Source organism: Crinia signifera, chromosome 4 (genome assembly GCF_055691185.1).
Source record: "Crinia signifera chromosome 4, ASM5569118v1, whole genome shotgun sequence".
NCBI lineage: Eukaryota > Metazoa > Chordata > Amphibia > Anura > Myobatrachidae > Crinia > Crinia signifera.
The window spans coordinates 37,680,905-37,703,444 of NC_139220.1; the positions used below are offsets into that span (position 1 = coordinate 37,680,905).

The 22,540-nt window shown below is 46.6% G+C and overlaps 1 protein-coding gene across 3 annotated transcripts in view; it reads left to right on the forward strand.

The window, feature by feature from the left end:
- Positions 1–22,540, forward strand: part of HMGXB3 (HMG-box containing 3) — an 80,439-nt gene that overhangs the window by 21,404 nt on the left and 36,495 nt on the right. The gene's annotated exons all lie outside the window — the stretch shown is intronic.

Here is a 22,540-nt window from a genome sequence, read left to right on the forward strand (position 1 = left end):
ATGGCCCCGGCCCCATCGTTTTGGTCAAAAAATGAAAATTAAAAAAGTTCCTCTTTTTCTACTTTAAACTTTAGGTAAACATCTAAAATTTATTTCTTCTACGATCCCCATGGAAGCCATAGCACTGGGATATTCCCTTTCCCCTTATAGATCAGACCCCTCCCCCTATGCCCTTATAGATCAGACAGGATTTTTTTCTCTAGGACCAGCCACCTTGGGTATAATAGACTCCTCCTTCTCCTCTGTGTCTTTTTTTCCTGTCTCTGTTAGAGTAGGACAGAGTAGGGCGGTACTTGTTTCCTAGCACGGCGCCCACGATATTCAATCATATGGCATCTTATGCATTGTATCGCATGCCATATGCCCGTATGCTATGCGATTTTAAATTGTATAAGCACCCTAATGGGTTTTTTCAATGTTAAATGACCCCCCTATATGATTTTTAATTGTATAAACACCCTAATGGGTGCTTACAATGTTAAATGCACCCCCACGCCACCCCCACTATCAAGGCCAACCCGAAGCGCAGCGTGCCCATGAGTGGCGGCGGTCTGCGTCCTCTGACCTTTTCATACCCCCACTATCCACGTCAGCGTGGAGTTGATTTTATATAGGGTATCTAAAATCAACTCCACGCCGACGTGGATGGTGGGGGTATGAAAAGGTCGGAGGACGCGTACCGCCGCCACGCTTCGGGTTGGCGTTGATAGTAGGGGTGTCGTTGGGGTGCTTTTAACATTGTACGCACCCATTACGGTGGTAAGTCTGGTGGAAGTCTTGCTGGTTGGAAGTCTCCTCAAGGTGTTTGTACCTGTCATCCTGACATCAAATCCCTACAAACATTTAAGACCCTTCCACCGAACCGTGTGATAGGTCCTTTTCTACATATGGCCTTTTGCCATTTTTGATATACTCATTGCGGAGGAGTTAAAGATACATCCCCTGGGCTTATTCCATCGGATCCCCCTAACCATTAGTGGGGTAGTTTTACCTGAAGTCGTCACTCTCAGCAGTGATTAATTTTATACTGGTACTGTTCGTTCCGTGTACACCTCTTTTGTAATAAAGAAAACCCTGATGAAGCCTCTTTAAGGGGCGAAACGCGTTGGATTTGTGTTTGACATCTTGAAGGAACGAATACTTCCATACAAAATTTTAAGAAAATGAATTTTTAATTAAAACTTGCTGTTCAATCTAAAGTTGTACACTTTATTTTATGCTGTGTATAATCACATGTAAACCAGGTGGTGGAATATAACTCAGCGCTCTCTATATCTTAATATAGATATATATATATATATATATATATATATATATATATATATATATATCTATGACAAATTTTTCCAAATGAAAAAACAAGAGGCGGCACTCTCAAAAACAGTGGATCAAGTGGATTTCAAATCATAACAACAGCGTGCAAACAAAGGGACTCAGCCTGTAGGTCAACAGTTTCGGAGCTGTCGCTCCTTCCTCAGGACAGCTGGTCTACATAACGTGCTGAATAAAGTGCAGTGCAGGAACTAACAGACATAGTATAAAACACACAATTTAAATAACAAGAGACAGATTTACATGATCATCGCGCCGCGCTGGACCCGGAGACTGGCTTCCGGTGGGGGTTGTTGCCACGTGACTTCCGACAGCTAGTGGTTGTCAGGGCAACCCGCTGGCATCTTCTCCGGCTCCCAGACGGCGGCTGTGAAGGTACATTATGGTATGCACGTTGCTAGGAAGCAATCGGGTGAATACAAAGTGCAAGCTATGTGAAGATGAAAAATATAGTGAAAGTATGTGAAAAACATGTTTAAAAACATGGAACTATGGACGGAACAGGACTGGGAAGCAACGCCACATGGCCATTGGTGACCTCAGACCAGGAATTACCATGTTTTTCCAAATCTTCTCTTATGCCCAGCTTTAAGAGAGGTCGCAATATCCGGGACATCCTGGTCAAAACTAATCTCACCCTACCTCCACCTAGTGGCACACAAATCAAAGCACCTGGGTGCTACAGATGCCCCACATGCACGGCATGTCGCTATCTGGATACCGGATCCTTTTTCAAACACCCCAGATCTGGCCCCAAACACTCCATTAAACAAGTTGTTACATGTACCACTCCTTATGTAATATACATCATTAAATGCCCATGCGGGCTTTATTATGTTAGCCAAACCAGCCGTCCTTTTAAAGAACGGGCAGCAGCACACCGGTCTGCTATAAAAAACTGCCTAGCTGGCAAAGATATTGATCAACCGGTCGCCCGCCACTTTAACCCCTTCCTGACAGAGCTAGTTTTTGCGTTCCTGACAGAGCCATTTTTTTCAAATCTGACATGTCTCACTTAAGTGGGGATAACTTTTTTTTGCTTTTACTTATCCCAGTGATTTTGAGATTGTTTTTTCGTGACACATTGTACTTCAAATTAGTGGTAAATTTGGGTCGATACAGTCTGTGTTTTTTTGTGAAAAATACCAAAATGTCGTGAAAAAATGGAAAATTTAGCGATTTGCAAAATGTTAAATTTTCTGCTTGTGAGACAAATAATCTTACCACTCAAAATAGTTAATAACTAACATAGACCATATGTCTACTTTATGTTTCCATCATTATTTCAACTTCCTTTTAATTTTTTTGGACACTAGGAGGCTTACAATATGAATAGCAAATTCTCAAATTTTCAAGAAAATTTCAAACACTGATTTTTTTAGGGACCAGTTCAGTTCTGATGTGACTTTGAGGGACTTGTATGTGAGACACCCCCATAAATGATGCCATTTCAAAAACTGCACCCCTCACAGTATTCAAAACAGCATTTTGGAAGTTTGTTAACCCTTTAGGTGTTTCACAGGAATTAAAACAAAGTGTAGGTGAAATTTCAAAATTTCATTTTTTTTGCAGATTTGCAATTTTAATACATTTTTCTAAGGAACACAGTACATTTTACTAGAGAAATGTGACTAAAAATTGATTCCCCCAAATCTTTTGTTTTCATAAATATCCTATATGTGGCCCTAGTGTGCACGTTGACCAAACCACAGGCTTCATAATAGAAGGAGCACCTACTTGATTTTGGAGCCTCCTTTTTATGAGATTATTTTTTAGGCACCATGTAGGTTTCTAGGCACCATAAGATGCTAAAATTTAGGAACCCCCCCACAAGTGACCCCATTTTGCAAACTACACCCCTCAGGGAATTCATCTAGGGGTATAGTGTACATTTCAAACCCCCAGGGGTTTCACCAATTGTGGTCCAACTGGGCAGTGAAAATGAAAAATTAAATTTTTTACACAAAAATGCAGTTCTGGCTCAAAATTTTTCATTTTCACAAGGAATGAAGGAGACAAAGCACCCCAAAATCTGTGCCCCAATTTCTCCCGAGTACGGCAATGCCTCACATGTGACCAAAAAATACCAGTTGGGTGCATGGCAGGACTCAGAAGGGAAGGAGTGATTTTTGGATTTTGCAGCTCAGATTCTGGTGGAATTTTGGTGGGTGCTATGTCGCATTAGCAAGACCCCCCAAGCACCAATACAGTGAAACCCCCCCACAAGTGACCCCATTTTGCAAACTACACCCCTCAGGGAATTCATCTAGGGGTATAGTGTACATTTTAAACCCCCAGGGGTTTCACCAATTTTGATACAAGTGGGCAGTGAAAATGAAAAATTACATTTTTTTTACACAAAAATGCAGTTCTGGCTCAAAATTTTTCATTTTCAGAAGGTATGAAGGAGAAAAAGCACCCCAAAATCTGTGCCCCAATTTCTCCCGAGTACGGCAATGCCTCACATGTGACCAAAAAGTACCAGTTGGGTGCATGGCAGGACTCAGAAGGGAAGGAGTGATTTTTGGATTTTGCAGCACAGATTTTGGTGGAATGAATGGTGGGTGCTATGTTGCACCAATACAGTGGAACCCCCCCACAAGTCACCCCATTTTGCAAACTACACCCCTCAGGGAATTCATCTAGGGGTATAGTGTACATTTCAAACCCCCAGGGGTTTCACCAATTTTGATACAAGTGGGCAGTGAACATGAAAAATTACATTTTTTTTACACAAAAATGCAGTTCTGGCTCAATATTTTTCATTTTCACAAGGAATGAAGGAGAAAAAGCACCCCAAAATCTGTGCCCCAATTTCTCCCGAGTACGGCAATGCCTCACATGTGACCAAAAAATACCAGTTGGGTGCATGACAGGACTCAGAAGGGAAGGAGTGATTTTTGGATTTTGCAGCTCAGATTCTGGTGGAATTTTGGTGGGTGCTATGTCGCATTAGCAAGACCCCCCAAGCACCAATACAGTGGAACCCCCCCACAAGTGACCCCATTTTGCAAACTACACCCCTCAGGGAATTCATCTAGGGGTATAGTGTACATTTCAAACCCCCAGGGGTTTCACCAATTTTGATACAAGTGGGCAGTGAACATGAAAAATTACATTTTTTTACACAAAAATGCAGTTCTGGCTCAAAATTTTTCATTTTCACAAGGAATGAAGGAGAAAAAGCACCCCAAAATCTGTGCCCCAATTTCTCCCGAGTACGGCAATGCCTCACATGTGACCAAAAAATACCAGTTGGGTGCATGGCAGGACTCAGAAGGGAAGGAGTGATTTTTGGATTTTGCAGCTCAGATTCTGGTGGAATTTTGGTGGGTGCTATGTCGCATTAGCAAGACCCCCCAAGCATCAAGACAGTGGAACCCCCCCACAAGTCACCCCATTTTGCAAAGTACACCCCTCAGGGAATTCATCTAGGGGTATAGTGTACATTTCAAACCCCCAGGGGTTTCACCAATTTTGATACAAGTGGGCAGTGAAAATGAAAAATTACATTTTTTTACACAAAAATGCAGTTATGGCTCAAAATTTTTCATTTTCAGAAGGTATGAAGGAGAAAAAGCACCCCAAAATATGTGCCCCAATTTCTCCCGAGTACGGCAATGCCTCACATGTGACCAAAAAGTACCAGTTGGGTGCATGGCAGGACTCAGAAGGGAAGGAGTGATTTTTGGATTTTGCAGCACAGATTTTGGTGGAATGAATGGTGGGTGCTATGTTGCACCAATACAGTGGAACCCCCCCACAAGTGACCCCATTTTGCAAACTACACCCCTCAGGGAATTCATCTAGGGGTATAGTGTACATTTCAAACCCCCAGGGGTTTCACCAATTTTGATACAAGTGGGCAGTGAACATGAAAAATTACATTTTTTTACACAAAAATGCAGTTCTGGCTCAATATTTTTCATTTTCACAAGGAATGAAGGAGAAAAAGCACCCCAAAATCTGTGCCCCAATTTCTCCCGAGTACGGCAATGCCTCACATGTGACCAAAAAATACCAGTTGGGTGCATGGCAGGACTCAGAAGGGAAGGAGTGATTTTTGGATTTTGCAGCTCAGATTCTGGTGGTATTTTGGTGGGTGCTATGTCGCATTAGCAAGACCCCCCAAGCACCAATACAGTGGAACCCCCCCACAAGTGACCCCATTTTGCAAACTACACCCCTCAGGGAATTCATCTAGGGGTATAGTGTACATTTCAAACCCCCAGGGGTTTCACCAATTTTGATACAAGTGGGCAGTGAACATGAAAAATTACATTTTTTTACACAAAAATGCAGTTCTGGCTCAAAATTTTTCATTTTCACAAGGAATGAAGGAGAAAAAGCACCCCAAAATCTGTGCCCCAATTTCTCCCGAGTACGGCAATGCCTCACATGTGACCAAAAAATACCAGTTGGGTGCATGGCAGGACTCAGAAGGGAAGGAGTGATTTTTGGATTTTACAGCTCAGATTCTGGTGGAATTTTGGTGGGTGCTATGTCGCATTAGCAAGACCCCCCAAGCACCAAGACAGTGGAACCCCCCCACAAGTGACCCCATTTTGCAAACTACACCCCTCAGGGAATTCATCTAGGGGTATAGTGTACATTTCAAACCCCCAGGGGTTTCACCAATTTTGATACAAGTGGGCAGTGAACATGAAAAATTACATTTTTTTACACAAAAATGCAGTTCTGGCTCAAAATTTTTAATTTTCACAAGGTATGAAGGAGACAAAGCACCCCAAAATATGTGCCCCAATTTCTCCCAAGTACGGCAATGCCTCACATGTGACCAAAAAGTACCAGTTGGGTGCATGGCAGGACTCAGAAGGGAAGGAGTGATTTTTGGATTTTGCAGCACAGATTTTGGTGGAATGAATGGTGGGTGCTATGTTGCACCAATACAGTGGAACCCCCCCACAAGTCACCCCATTTTGCAAAGTACACCCCTCAGGGAATTCATCTAGGGGTATAGTGTACATTTCAAACCCCCAGGGGTTTCACCAATTTTGATACAAGTGGGCAGTGAAAATGAAAAATTACATTTTTTTACACAAAAATGCAGTTCTGGCTCAAAATTTTTCATTTTCAGAAGGTATGAAGGAGACAAAGCACCCCAAAATCTGTGCCCCAATTTCTCCCGAGTACGGCAATGCCTCATGTGTGACCAAAAAGTGGCAGGACTCAGAAGGGAAGGAGTGATATTTGGATTTTGCAGCACAAATTCTGGTGGAATGATGGTGGGTGCTATGTCGCATTAGCAAGACCCCCAAAGCACCAATACAGTGGAACCCCCCCACAAGTGACCCCATTTTGCAAACTACACCCCTCAGGGAATTCATCTAGGGGTATAGTGTACATTTCAAACCCCCAGGGGTTTCACCAATTTTGATACAAGTGGGCAGTGAACATGAAAAATTACATTTTTTTACACAAAAATGCAGTTCTGGCTCAAAATTTTTAATTTTCACAAGGTATGAAGGAGACAAAGCACCCCAAAATATGTGCCGCAATTTCTCCCAAGTACGGCAATGCCTCACATGTGACCAAAAAGTACCAGTTGGGTGCATGGCAGGACTCAGAAGGGAAGGAGTGATTTTTGGATTTTGCAGCACAGATTTTGGTGGAATGAATGGTGGGTGCTATGTTGCACCAATACAGTGGAACCCCCCCACAAGTCACCCCATTTTGCAAACTACACCCCTCAGGGAATTCATCTAGGGGTATAGTGTACATTTCAAACCCCCAGGGGTTTCACCAATTTTGATACAAGTGGGCAGTGAACATGAAAAATTACATTTTTTTACACAAAAATGCAGTTCTGGCTCAAAATTTTTCATTTTCACAAGGAATGAAGGAGAAAAAGCACCCCAAAATCTGTGCCCCAATTTCTCCCAAGTACGGCAATGCCTCACATGTGACCAAAAAATACCAGTTGGGTGCATGGCAGGACTCAGAAGGGAAGGAGTGATTTTTGGATTTTGCGGCTCAGATTCTGGTGGAATGAATGGTGGGTGCTATGTGGCATTAGCAAGACCCCCGAAGCACGGTGAAATTATGAACCTAATATTCCATAGATGTGTGGTATATTTTAAAACACTCCTTTATACATAGGCCGGGTTTGTCGGGGCAAGTGTCACACTGGAAAATAGTTTGCTTTCTTATTCCCTTTTTATAGCAAACTTTGCACCTTTTTTGTGTCCTGCCCTTTTTTCCAGTGGAGGGGATTTCATCAGGAAAATGCTGCCCTGGTACAATACGGGGACCAGTACTAGAAGTACTGGGGCCCTCTGCCTGCTGGTTCCCAAATATTAGGCCCTTTATGACTTCCTCTTGAAAGTGCATAAATGTCCCCCTCTGGCCGGTAGAACGGAATAGCACGTAAGCGTTATACAGTGCCATCTGGATGATATACACGGCCACCTTCTTGTACCAGATTTTTGTTTTCCGCAGGGCACTGTACGGCTTCAGTACCTGATCTGAAAGATCCACTCCGCCCATGTACCTATTGTAATCCAGGATACAATTAGGTTTGGAGGTGTGGGTACTGGTACCTCGTACAGGGATGGAGGTGGTACTGTCTCCGTGAATTGTTGTCAGTATAAGGACATCCCTCTTGTCCTTATATTTGACCAACAACATATTTTTGTTGCATATTCCCCTGCTTTCACCCCTTCTCATTACTTGGGCAATGTGCGTTTTTGGGAGGCCTCTTTGGTTCTTGCGCACAGTACCGCAAGCTGCTGTACCTCTTGAACCAAGGGCCTTAAACAGGGGGATGCTGGTGTAAAAGTTATCCACATAGAGGTGATAACCTTTATCCAGGAAGGGGTGCACTAAATCCCAGACAATTTTCCCACTAACACCTACGAGGGAGGGGGGGCATTCTGGCGGTTCAATTCTTGAATCCTTCCCTTCATAAACCCTAAACCTGTGGGTGTACCCTGAGGTGCTTTCACACAGTTTATACATTTTTATGCCATACCTTGCCCTCTTACTGGGAAGGTACTGGCGGAATTTAACCCTTCCTTTAAAATGTATAAGGGACTCGTCGATACAAATAAATTTTTCAGGGATGTACACCTCTTCAAATTTGGCACTGAAATGATCAATGACCGGCCTGACTTTGAATAGCCGGTCAAAGGTGGGATCATCTCTGGGTGGGCACTGTGCATTATCGGTGTAATGTATAAATTTAAGAATTGTCTCAAATCGAGTCCGGGTCATGGCCATACGGTAAAATGGAGTACTGTACAGAACATCTGTACTCCAATATTGCCTAATTTCTGGCTTTTTTACTATGCCCATATGAAACACCAGACCCCAAAACGTCATCATCTCTACTGCATCTACAGGGGTCCACCTAGCAAATGATGACGTGGGGTTTTGAGCAATAAACTGCTGGGCATATAAATTAGTTTGGTCCACCATTAAATTTATAAAATCATCAGAGAAAAATAATTTGAAAAAGTCAATTTCTCTGAGACCTGTGGAATCAAATTGGATTCCTGGCATGGCCAAAAACTCAGGAACCTGGGGCTCAAAATTGTCTGGTGGTGGGGTCCATACGAGATCAATTATTGGGGGGGGGGTCTCAGCTGCTCTACGGGGGCGTCTTTGAGGGGGTCCCTCATCACCAGAGGAGGAAGAGGAGCTTAAGGCAAATCCTTCAAATTCCCCGCTTGCATCACTGGCTGTGTCAGAGTCAGAAGCAAGCATGGCATATGCCTCCTCCACTGAATACATTCTCCTGGATGACTGGGAGGACATTTGGGAGGACATTTGGGAGGACATTTGGGATGCCATTTTTATTTTTGTGTTACTGGTAGTGAAATGTTTCAACACGTGTATAGTGTAGGGGGGAGTACAAACTTTATTTCAATCCGGGGGGTATGTAGTGTGTAGTGTGTATGTAGTGCAGAAAAAAAAAAATACTTTATACCAATAAAAAAAAAAAAAATGAAGGGGTTAAAAATAAAAAATTTAAGGGGTTAAAAAAAAAAAAAAAAGGTCCTGCGCCAAAAATTGAGCACAGATGTTGGTCAGTAACGTCTGTCACTGAACAGCGCTCAAAGGCAACAGGAATTTGATCAAAAAAAAAAAAAAAATAGATCAACCCTGTGCCGAAAAAGATGATCAGTGATGTACGTCACTGATCAGCGCACAGCGGCCACAGGACACCCACAAAATCACAGTGTGTGTAAAAAAAAAATTAAAAAAAGACCCCACAGCACACACACAAAAAAAAAGGTGATCAGTGATGCGACACTGATTACCAGTGAGGTGCAGCAGGTGCACAACCTTTGGTGCAACTGACAGGTATATATAAAAAAAAAAAAAACCTCTGTACCCCCAAAAAAGTTGCTGATCACCTCAGATATAGTGATCAGCACAAAAGGCGGGGGCAGCAGACACAAAATTTAGCACTCTCTATCACTCTCTGTCACTATCTCTCTCTATCTCTCTATCTCTCACTATCTATCACTCTATGACACTGCAGCAGCAGCACTGACAGGTATATCTATATATAAAAAAAAACCTGCGCCCCCAAAAAGTTGCTGATCAGTTAATTTATACTGATCAGCACAAAAGGAGGGGGCAGCAGTCAGTTATATAAAAAATATATAGCACAATCTGTCACTATCTCTCTCTATCTCTCTCTCTCTATCTCTCTCTATCTCTCTATAACTATCACACTGCAGCAGCACAAAATATAGCACTCTGTCACTAGGCCTCTCTATCTATCTCTCTCTCTCTATCTCTCTCTCTCTATCTATAACTATATCACACTGCAGCAGCACAAAATATAGCACTCTCTGACACTATCTCTCTCTCTATCTCTCTCTATCTCTCTCTATCTCTCTCTATCTCTCTCTATCTCTCTCTATCTCTCTATCTCTCTCTATCTCTCTATCTATCTCTCTATCTAGCTAGTACACTGCAGCAGCACAATTTCACAGGAAGGCACAAGTAGCAACAGGATCCAGGAAGCAGTGATGAAGCAGCGATCAGGTAAGTATGGAGCAAGTATGGAGCAAGGTTCTGGTCAGTATGGCGGCAGGGGGGTACGGTGACCGCACTGCACGCTATTCCAGACCGGAATGGCGTCTGCAGTGCAGTCACCGTTAGTTTAAATCCCCCTCCTTGGCTGTGATTGGTCCGTCGGTCCGACGGACCAATCACGGCCTTTGGGGGCGGGCGGGGTGAGGTGGGGTGACACCAGTGTCACCCTTACACCCCGCGGTGATTGGTGCTGTACTTTACAGCACCAATCACCTCTGATCCCGTGTAACCGGCGAACGTTATTCGCCGGTGACACAGGAAAACGCTGTGAATGGCTGTTCACACTGAACAGCCAATCACAGCGATCGCCGACGGGGGGGCGGCATCGCAGCCCCCCCTGGGCATGCACGGACATGTCTGCGGTGACAGTTTAAATCCATGACGTACATTTACGCCATGTGTCGGGAAGTGCTTCCCGACCATGACGTAAATGTACGTCAAATGTCGGGAAGGGGTTAAATCGCACCAGCATACCCTGGCCAGCCTGTGTTACCAGATTATTGAACACATCCCCACACCAATCCGAGGGGGAGACAGACACAAACGCCTCCTACAACGGGAGACATACTGGATCCATGTCCTGGATACCACTGCACCCCGTGGCCTGAATGAAAAAACATCCCTTAATATCTTTTTATGAATGTTCATCTTTTATGAATATTCATGTATATGCCACTTGTGTAGCCACCTATCTTTATATGTTTCAGCAATATTTAACAATAGAAAGTTGAAATCCACCAACATAGTGCAGGGTTCATATATATAAATAAGTTGCCAGGAACAATACCTTGGTCTTATTACCAATATAACTGGATAAGGTAACATTGTATATTAATGGCTAGCTATAATAATGTTGTAATAAACACATATCTTCATATAGAGATGCATTATATGCTTTATGCACTATATCTTTGTGTATGAATACATTATATGATTGATTCGGCAGTGTGAACAAGAGTCACACTCACAGTGATCATCGAGTTTTGTATAAGAATCAGCGCCATATACTAATGCTTCCCAGTCCTGTTCTGTCCATAGTTCCGTGTTTTTAAACATGTTTTTTAACATACTTTCACTACATTTTTCATCTTCACATAGCTTGCACTTTGTATGCACCCGATTGCTTCCTAGCAACGTGCATACCATAATGTACCTTCACAGCCGCCGTCTGGGAGCCGGAGGAGATGCCAGCGGGTTGCCCTGACAACCACTAGCTGTCGGAAGTCACGTGGCAACAACCCCCGCCGGAAGCCTGTCTCCGGGTCCAGCGCGGCACGATGATCACGTAAGTCTGTCTCTTGTTTTTTAAATTGTGTGTTTTATACTATGTCTGTTAGTTCCTGCACTGCACTTTATTCAGCACATTGGCCCTTATTCTGATCTCGGCGGTACGGCCCGCGTGCGGCCGTACCGCCGATGTTTTCACTCTGCACATGCGCAGAGGTCACTCTGCGCATGTGCAGGCGAAATCGCCGCACAAAAATTTTATACGCCGCAAAGGGGGCGTATAGGGGCGTGAGGGGCTTAATAGCCTCATTTCCCTATGCATACGCCCCGCGTTTCATGGGCGTTCCCATGCAAACGCGGGGCGTATGCATGGTAATGAGGCTATGACGCCAGTGATGGGGGCGGAAAGCTGACATCGCCGGATGTCAGCTCTCCGCCCCCATACAAGCTTTCACACGGACGATTGTCCGTGTGGTCTAAGCTTGCGGGAGCTGGTGGAGCGTGCGGCCCTGCCTTCGATGGTCGCCGACCATCGAATGCAGGGGGCAGCTCCCACCATGGTGGAGGCCTACGCCCCACCATTTTCATGCGGATCGCCAGCCGTCCGCGTACGGACGGCCGTGGCGATCCGTCTTGTAGGCGGGGATTGGTTTGTGCGGCTGGAGCAACGTATGCGGCTCCGGCCGCACAGATCAGAATAAGGGCCATTATGTAGACCAGCTGTCCTGAGGAAGGAGCGACAGCTCCGAAACTGTTGACCTACAGGCTGAGTCCCTTTGTTTGCATTTGAAATACACTTGATCCACTGTTTTTGAGAGTGCCGCCTCTTGTTTTTTCATTTGGAAAAATTCATGGAAGGCACCTCTATTATCCTCTATTATCTTTATCTTTACCTTTGGTCCAAGTGCCGATCCTAACCGCCCTGTGTGTATATGTGTATATATGTATGTATATATATATATATGTATGTATGTATGTATATATATATCGGAGGTGGGGGGCGGCGGCACTCAGATGAAGAAAAACACACGAGCAGGCGGTGTTAAACCAACGTTTCAAAACCCGGAGGTTTTTTATCAAGGTGTAGCGTGAGAACAAGTTCTCACGCTACACCTTGATAAAAAAAACCTCCGGGTTTTGAAACGTTGGTTTAACACCGCCTGCTCGTGTGTTTTTCTTCATCTGAGTGCCGCCGCCCCCCACCTCCGATATTGCATCGAGAGACCCCCGCTGGCTCTCTCGGACCTGGAAGGCACCGGATTTATTGAATATTTACCTATCAAGCTTGTTACTACGCTTGGGCTCATCGGAGTGCTAACCCCCTGCTTCTACCTCTATGTATGTATGTATGTATGTGTGTGTATATATATATACTAGGTGATTCATCGCGCCCTACGGGCGCTCTTCACACCGTCGTAAGGGGCTGCGCCCCCTTAATTTGTGAACGTTTGTATATGAGAAATATGGTTAGAATTGTATGAAAGATGCCCTGTATTGCAACTTAGGTGTCCGCGAATCGCGGGAGGGGGGGTCGCGGAGGGTGCCGCGAATTGCAGGAGGGGGGGTCGCGGGGGGTGCCGCGAATTGCAGGAGGGGGGGTTGTAGGGGGGTGGATGCTGCGAATCGCGGGAGGGGAGGGATTGCAGAGAATCGCGGGAGGAGGGTCGCGCGGTGGGTTGCCGCAAATCGCGGGAGGGGGGTTACGGGGGCGGGGGTTGCGGCTAATCATGGTAGGGGGGGTTGCGGGGGGTGTGCCGTGAATCACGGGAGGGGGGGTCACGGGGTGGGGTGCCGAGAATCGCGGGGGTGTGTGTGTGTGCCGTGATTCGCGGGAGTGGGGGTTGCGGGGGGGGGGGGGGGTGTGACGCGAATCGCCACAAGAAAAAATCAAGACAGAAAGGTCAACACATGTAAATGTTGACATAATTGTGGCACTTCATTGGTGTCCATGTCGACACATGAGAATGAATATGAAAACATTCAAAAAATGAAAAAAAAAACTTCAAAAACTCATGTCAACCTTTTTCATTGTCGACCATAGCCATGTCAGTGTTTTCCATGTGCAATTTAATTCTGGAGCTGCCGCGAATCGCGGGGGGGTGCCGCGAATTGCGAAGTGGGCAGTGAACATGAAAAATTACATTTTTTTACACAAAAATGCAGTTCTGGCTCAAAATTTTTCATTTTCACAAGGAATGAAGGAGAAAAAGCACCCCAAAATCTGTGCCCCAATTTCTCCCAAGTACGGCAATGCCTCACATGTGACCAAAAAATACCAGTTGGGTGCATGGCAGGACTCAGAAGGGAAGGAGTGATTTTTGGATTTTGCGGCTCAGATTCTGGTGGAATGAATGGTGGGTGCTATGTGGCATTAGCAAGACCCCCGAAGCACTGTGAAATTATGAACCTAATATTCCATAGATGTGTGGTATATTTTAAAACACTCCTTTATACATAGGCCGGGTTTGTCGGGGCAAGTGTCACACTGGAAAATAGTTTGCTTTCCTATTCCCTTTTTATAGCAAACTTTGCACCTTTTTTGTGTCCTGCCCTTTTTTCCAGTGGAGGGGATTTCATCAGGAAAATGCTGCCCTGGTACAATACGGGGACCAGTACTAGAAGTACTGGGGCCCTCTGCCTGCTGGTTCCCAAATATTAGGCCCTTTATGACTTCCTCTTGAAAGTGCATAAATGTCCCCCTCTGGCCGGTAGAACGGAATAGCACGTAAGCGTTATACAGTGCCATCTGGATGATATACACGGCCACCTTCTTGTACCAGATTTTTGTTTTCCGCAGGGCACTGTACGGCTTCAGTACCTGATCTGAAAGATCCACTCCGCCCATGTACCTATTGTAATCCAGGATACAATTAGGTTTGGAGGTGTGGGTACTGGTACCTCGTACAGGGATGGAGGTGGTACTGTCTCCGTGAATTGTTGTCAGTATAAGGACATCCCTCTTGTCCTTATATTTGACCAACAACATATTTTTGTTGCATATTCCCCTGCTTTCACCCCTTCTCATTACTTGGGCAATGTGCGTTTTTGGGAGGCCTCTTTGGTTCTTGCGCACAGTACCGCAAGCTGCTGTACCTCTTGAACCAAGGGCCTTAAACAGGGGGATGCTGGTGTAAAAGTTATCCACATAGAGGTGATAACCTTTATCCAGGAAGGGGTGCACTAAATCCCAGACAATTTTCCCACTAACACCTACGAGGGAGGGGGGGCATTCTGGCGGTTCAATTCTTGAATCCTTCCCTTCATAAACCCTAAACCTGTGGGTGTACCCTGAGGTGCTTTCACACAGTTTATACATTTTTATGCCATACCTTGCCCTCTTACTGGGAAGGTACTGGCGGAATTTAACCCTTCCTTTAAAATGTATAAGGGACTCGTCGATACAAATAAATTTTTCAGGGATGTACACCTCTTCAAATTTGGCACTGAAATGATCAATGACCGGCCTGACTTTGAATAGCCGGTCAAAGGTGGGATCATCTCTGGGTGGGCACTGTGCATTATCGGTGTAATGTATAAATTTAAGAATTGTCTCAAATCGAGTCCGGGTCATGGCCATACGGTAAAATGGAGTACTGTACAGAACATCTGTACTCCAATATTGCCTAATTTCTGGCTTTTTTACTATGCCCATATGAAACACCAGACCCCAAAACGTCATCATCTCTACTGCATCTACAGGGGTCCACCTAGCAAATGATGACGTGGGGTTTTGAGCAATAAACTGCTGGGCATATAAATTAGTTTGGTCCACCATTAAATTTATAAAATCATCAGAGAAAAATAATTTGAAAAAGTCAATTTCTCTGAGACCTGTGGAATCAAATTGGATTCCTGGCATGGCCAAAAACTCAGGAACCTGGGGCTCAAAATTGTCTGGTGGTGGGGTCCATACGAGATCAATTATTGGGGGGGGGGTCTCAGCTGCTCTACGGGGGCGTCTTTGAGGGGGTCCCTCATCACCAGAGGAGGAAGAGGAGCTTAAGGCAAATCCTTCAAATTCCCCGCTTGCATCACTGGCTGTGTCAGAGTCAGAAGCAAGCATGGCATATGCCTCCTCCACTGAATACATTCTCCTGGATGACTGGGAGGACATTTGGGAGGACATTTGGGAGGACATTTGGGATGCCATTTTTATTTTTGTGTTACTGGTAGTGAAATGTTTCAACACGTGTATAGTGTAGGGGGGGGTACAAACTTTATTTCAATCCGGGGGGTATGTAGTGTGTAGTGTGTATGTAGTGCAGAAAAAAAAAAATACTTTATACCAATAAAAAAAAAAAAAATGAAGGGGTTAAAAATAAAAAATTTAAGGGGTTAAAAAAAAAAAAAAAAGGTCCTGCGCCAAAAATTGAGCACAGATGTTGGTCAGTAACGTCTGTCACTGAACAGCGCTCAAAGGCAACAGGAATTTGATCAAAAAAAAAAAAAAAATAGATCAACCCTGTGCCGAAAAAGATGATCAGTGATGTACGTCACTGATCAGCGCACAGCGGCCACAGGACACCCACAAAATCACAGTGTGTGTAAAAAAAAAATTAAAAAAAGACCCCACAGCACACACACAAAAAAAAAGGTGATCAGTGATGCGACACTGATTACCAGTGAGGTGCAGCAGGTGCACAACCTTTGGTGCAACTGACAGGTATATATAAAAAAAAAAAAAACCTCTGTACCCCCAAAAAAGTTGCTGATCACCTCAGATATAGTGATCAGCACAAAAGGCGGGGGCAGCAGACACAAAATTTAGCACTCTCTATCACTCTCTGTCACTATCTCTCTCTATCTCTCTATCTCTCACTATCTATCACTCTATGACACTGCAGCAGCAGCACTGACAGGTATATCTATATATAAAAAAAAACCTGCGCCCCCAAAAAGTTGCTGATCAGTTAATTTATACTGATCAGCACAAAAGGAGGGGGCAGCAGTCAGTTATATAAAAAATATATAGCACAATCTGTCACTATCTCTCTCTATCTCTCTCTCTCTATCTCTCTCTATCTCTCTATAACTATCACACTGCAGCAGCACAAAATATAGCACTCTGTCACTAGGCCTCTCTATCTCTCTCTCTCTATCTCTCTCTCTCTATCTATAACTATATCACACTGCAGCAGCACAAAATATAGCACTCTCTGACACTATCTCTCTCTCTATCTCTCTCTATCTCTCTCTATCTCTCTCTATCTCTCTCTATCTCTCTATCTCTCTCTATCTCTCTATCTATCTCTCTATCTAGCTAGTACACTGCAGCAGCACAATTTCACAGGAAGGCACAAGTAGCAACAGGATCCAGGAAGCAGTGATGAAGCAGCGATCAGGTAAGTATGGAGCAAGTATGGAGCAAGGTTCTGGTCAGTATGGCGGCAGGGGGGTACGGTGACCGCACTGCACGCTATTCCAGACCGGAATGGCGTCTGCAGTGCAGTCACCGTTAGTTTAAATCCCCCTCCTTGGCTGTGATTGGTCCGTCGGTCCGACGGACCAATCACGGCCTTTGGGGGCGGGCGGGGTGAGGTGGGGTGACACCAGTGTCACCCTTACACCCCGCGGTGATTGGTGCTGTACTTTACAGCACCAATCACCTCTGATCCCGTGTCACCGGCGAACGTTATTCGCCGGTGACACAGGAAAACGCTGTGAATGGCTGTTCACACTGAACAGCCAATCACAGCGATCGCCGACGGGGGGGCGGCATCGCAGCCCCCCCTGGGCATGCACGGACATGTCTGCGGTGACAGTTTAAATCCATGACGTACATTTACGCCATGTGTCGGGAAGTGCTTCCCGACCATGACGTAAATGTACGTCAAATGTCGGGAAGGGGTTAAATCGCACCAGCATACCCTGGCCAGCCTGTGTTACCAGATTATTGAACACATCCCCACACCAATCCGAGGGGGAGACAGACACAAACGCCTCCTACAACGGGAGACATACTGGATCCATGTCCTGGATACCACTGCACCCCGTGGCCTGAATGAAAAAACATCCCTTAATATCTTTTTATGAATGTTCATCTTTTATGAATATTCATGTATATGCCACTTGTGTAGCCACCTATCTTTATATGTTTCAGCAATATTTAACAATAGAAAGTTGAAATCCACCAACATAGTGCAGGGTTCATATATATAAATAAGTTGCCAGGAACAATACCTTGGTCTTATTACCAATATAACTGGATAAGGTAACATTGTATATTAATGGCTAGCTATAATAATGTTGTAATAAACACATATCTTCATATAGAGATGCATTATATGCTTTATGCACTATATCTTTGTGTATGAATACATTATATGATTGATTCGGCAGTGTGAACAAGAGTCACACTCACAGTGATCATCGAGTTTTGTATAAGAATCAGCGCCATATACTAATGCTTCCCAGTCCTGTTCTGTCCATAGTTCCGTGTTTTTAAACATGTTTTTTAACATACTTTCACTACATTTTTCATCTTCACATAGCTTGCACTTTGTATGCACCCGATTGCTTCCTAGCAACGTGCATACCATAATGTACCTTCACAGCCGCCGTCTGGGAGCCGGAGGAGATGCCAGCGGGTTGCCCTGACAACCACTAGCTGTCGGAAGTCACGTGGCAACAACCCCCGCCGGAAGCCTGTCTCCGGGTCCAGCGCGGCACGATGATCACGTAAGTCTGTCTCTTGTTTTTTAAATTGTGTGTTTTATACTATGTCTGTTAGTTCCTGCACTGCACTTTATTCAGCACATTGGCCCTTATTCTGATCTCGGCGGTACGGCCCGCGTGCGGCCGTACCGCCGATGTTTTCACTCTGCACATGCGCAGAGGTCACTCTGCGCATGTGCAGGCGAAATCGCCGCACAAAAATTTTATACGCCGCAAAGGGGGCGTATAGGGGCGTGAGGGGCTTAATAGCCTCATTTCCCTATGCATACGCCCCGCGTTTCATGGGCGTTCCCATGCAAACGCGGGGCGTATGCATGGTAATGAGGCTATGACGCCAGTGATGGGGGCGGAAAGCTGACATCGCCGGATGTCAGCTCTCCGCCCCCATACAAGCTTTCACACGGACGATTGTCCGTGTGGTCTAAGCTTGCGGGAGCTGGTGGAGCGTGCGGCCCTGCCTTCGATGGTCGCCGACCATCGAATGCAGGGGGCAGCTCCCACCATGGTGGAGGCCTACGCCCCACCATTTTCATGCGGATCGCCAGCCGTCCGCGTACGGACGGCCGTGGCGATCCGTCTTGTAGGCGGGGATTGGTTTGTGCGGCTGGAGCAACGTATGCGGCTCCGGCCGCACAGATCAGAATAAGGGCCATTATGTAGACCAGCTGTCCTGAGGAAGGAGCGACAGCTCCGAAACTGTTGACCTACAGGCTGAGTCCCTTTGTTTGCATTTGAAATACACTTGATCCACTGTTTTTGAGAGTGCCGCCTCTTGTTTTTTCATTTGGAAAAATTCATGGAAGGCACCTCTATTATCCTCTATTATCTTTATCTTTACCTTTGGTCCAAGTGCCGATCCTAACCGCCCTGTGTGTATATGTGTATATATGTATGTATGTATATATATATATATGTATGTATGTATGTATATATATATCGGAGGTGGGGGGCGGCGGCACTCAGATGAAGAAAAACACACGAGCAGGCGGTGTTAAACCAACGTTTCAAAACCCGGAGGTTTTTTATCAAGGTGTAGCGTGAGAACAAGTTCTCACGCTACACCTTGATAAAAAAAACCTCCGGGTTTTGAAACGTTGGTTTAACACCGCCTGCTCGTGTGTTTTTCTTCATCTGAGTGCCGCCGCCCCCCACCTCCGATATTGCATCGAGAGACCCCCGCTGGCTCTCTCGGACCTGGAAGGCACCGGATTTATTGAATATTTACCTATCAAGCTTGTTACTACGCTTGGGCTCATCGGAGTGCTAACCCCCTGCTTCTACCTCTATGTATGTATGTATGTGTGTGTATATATATATACTAGGTGATTCATCGCGCCCTACGGGCGCTCTTCACACCGTCGTAAGGGGCTGCGCCCCCTTAATTTGTGAACGTTTGTATATGAGAAATATGGTTAGAATTGTATGAAAGATGCCCTGTATTGCAACTTAGGTGTCCGCGAATCGCGGGAGGGGGGGTCGCGGAGGGTGCCGCGAATTGCAGGAGGGGGGGTCGCGGGGGGTGCCGCGAATTGCAGGAGGGGGGGTTGTAGGGGGGTGGATGCTGCGAATCGCGGGAGGGGAGGGATTGCAGAGAATCGCGGGAGGAGGGTCGCGCGGTGGGTTGCCGCAAATCGCGGGAGGGGGGTTACGGGGGCGGGGGTTGCGGCTAATCATGGTAGGGGGGGTTGCGGGGGGTGTGCCGTGAATCACGGGAGGGGGGGTCACGGGGTGGGGTGCCGAGAATCGCGGGTGTGTGTGTGTGTGCCGTGATTCGCGGGAGTGGGGGTTGCGGGGGGGGGGGGGGGGTGTGACGCGAATCGCCACAAGAAAAAATCAAGACAGAAAGGTCAACACATGTAAATGTTGACATAATTGTGGCACTTCATTGGTGTCCATGTCGACACATGAGAATGAATATGAAAACATTCAAAAAATGAAAAAAAAAACTTCAAAAACTCATGTCAACCTTTTTCATTGTCGACCATAGCCATGTCAGTGTTTTCCATGTGCAATTTAATTCTGGAGCTGCCGCGAATCGCGGGGGGGTGCCGCGAATTGCGGGAGGGGGGGTCGCGGGGGTGGGTGCCGTGAATCGCGGGAGGGGGGGTTACGGGGCGGGGGTTGCAGCGAATCATGGGAGGGGGGGTCGCGGGGGTGTGCCGTGAATCACGGGAGGGGGGGTCACGGGGTGGGGTGCCGAGAATCGCGGGGGAGGTGTGTGTGTGCCGTGAATCGCGGGAGTGGGGGTTGTGGGGGGGGTGTGACGCAAATCGCCACAAGAAAAAATCAACACAGAAAGGTCAACACATGTAAATGTTGACATAAGTGTGGCACTTCATTGGTGTCCATGTCGACACATGAGAATGAATATGAAAATATTCAAAAAATGAAAAATAAAACTTCAAAAACTCATGTCAACCTTTTTCATTGTCGACCATAGCCATGTCAGTGTTTTCCATGTGCAATTTAATTCTGGAGCTGCCGCGAATCACGGGGGGTGCCGCGAATTGCGGGAGGGGGGGGGTCGCGGGTTTGGGTGCCGCGAATCGCGGGAGGGCGGGGTTCACAGGGGTTCCGGTGGGGGGTTGCCGCGAATTGCGGGAGGTGGGGGGTCACGGGGGGTGCCGCGAATCGCGGGAGGGGGGTGGAGGGGGGGTGTGACGCGAATCGCCACAAGAAAAAATCAACACAGAAAGGTCAACACATGTAAATGTTGACATAAGTGTGCCACTTCATTGGTGTCCATGTTGACACATGACAATGAATATGAAAACATTCAAAAAATGAAATAAATCTTCAAAAACTCATGTCAACCTTTTTCATTGTCGACCATAGCCGTGCCAGTGTTTTGCATGTGCCATTTAATCCTGGGGCTGCCGCGAATCGCGGGGGGGTGCCGCGAATTGCGGGAGGGGGGGTCGCGGGGGTGGGTGCCGTGAATCGCGGGAGGGGGGGTTACGGGGCGGGGGTTGCGGCGAATCATGGGAGGGGGGTCGCGGGGGTGTGCCGTGAATCACGGGGGGGGGGGTGTGACGCGAATCGCCACAAGAAAAAATCAAGACAGAAAGGTCAACACATGTAAATGTTGACATAATTGTGGCACTTCATTGGTGTCCATGTCGACACATGAGAATGAATATGAAAATATTCAAAAAATTACAAAAAAACTTCAAAAACTCATGTCAACCTTTTTCATTGTCGACCATAGCCATGTCAGTGTTTTCCATGTGCAATTTAATTCTGGAGCTGCCGCGAATCACGGGGGGGTGCCGCGAATTGTGGGGGTGGGTGCCGCGAATCGCGGGAGGGCGGGGTTCACAGGGGTTCCGGTGGGGGGTTGCCGCGAATTGCGGGAGGTGGGGGGTCACGGGGGGTGCCGCGAATCGCGGGAGGGGGGGTTGCGGGGGGGTGTGACGCGAATCGCCACAAGAAAAAATCAACACAGAAAGGTCAACACATGTAAATGTTGACATAAGTGTGCCACTTCATTGGTGTCCATGTCGACACATGACAATGAATATGAAAAAATTAAAAATAAATCTTCAAAAACTCATGTCAACCTTTTTCATTGTCGACCATAGCCATGTCAGTGTTTTGCATGTGCCATTTAATCCTGGGGCTGCTGCGAATTGCGGGGGGGGGGGGGGTGCCGCGAATCGCGGGAGGGGGGTTGCAGGGGGGGTGCCGCCAATCGTGCAAGGGGGGGTCGCGGGGGGGTTCTTTTTGCCGTGAATCGCGGGAGGGAGGTCGCGGGGGGGGGGGGTGTTTTTTCCGCGAATCGGGGGGCGGGGTCACAGGGGAGGGGGGGGTCGCGGGGTGGTGGTTATGCCGCGAATTGCGGGAGGGGTCGTGGGGGGGGTTCTTTTTGCAGCGAATCGCGGGAGGGGGGGTCGCGGGGGTGTTTTTGCTGCGAATCACGGTAGGGGGGGTCGCGGGGGAGCGGGTGTTTTTGCCGCGAATCGCGGGAGGGGGGGCGAGCGGGGGGGAGGTTTTGCCGCAAATCGCAGGAGGGGGGCGCTCACCTGGTGGCTGTGGAGTAGCAGTGCTGGGCAACATGGGAAGGCAGTGGGTGTCTGGCACTGTCTGTGGGCTCACTGGGCTGGTTCTCTGTCACATACCTCCCAACATGACCCTCTCCAGGAGGGACACAATGCTCTGTTTCTAGACTTCCCCTTAATGAATGATTGCCATCACCTGTTTTAAACAGGTTAATTTCTCAGAAAGGTGTTCAGCACAG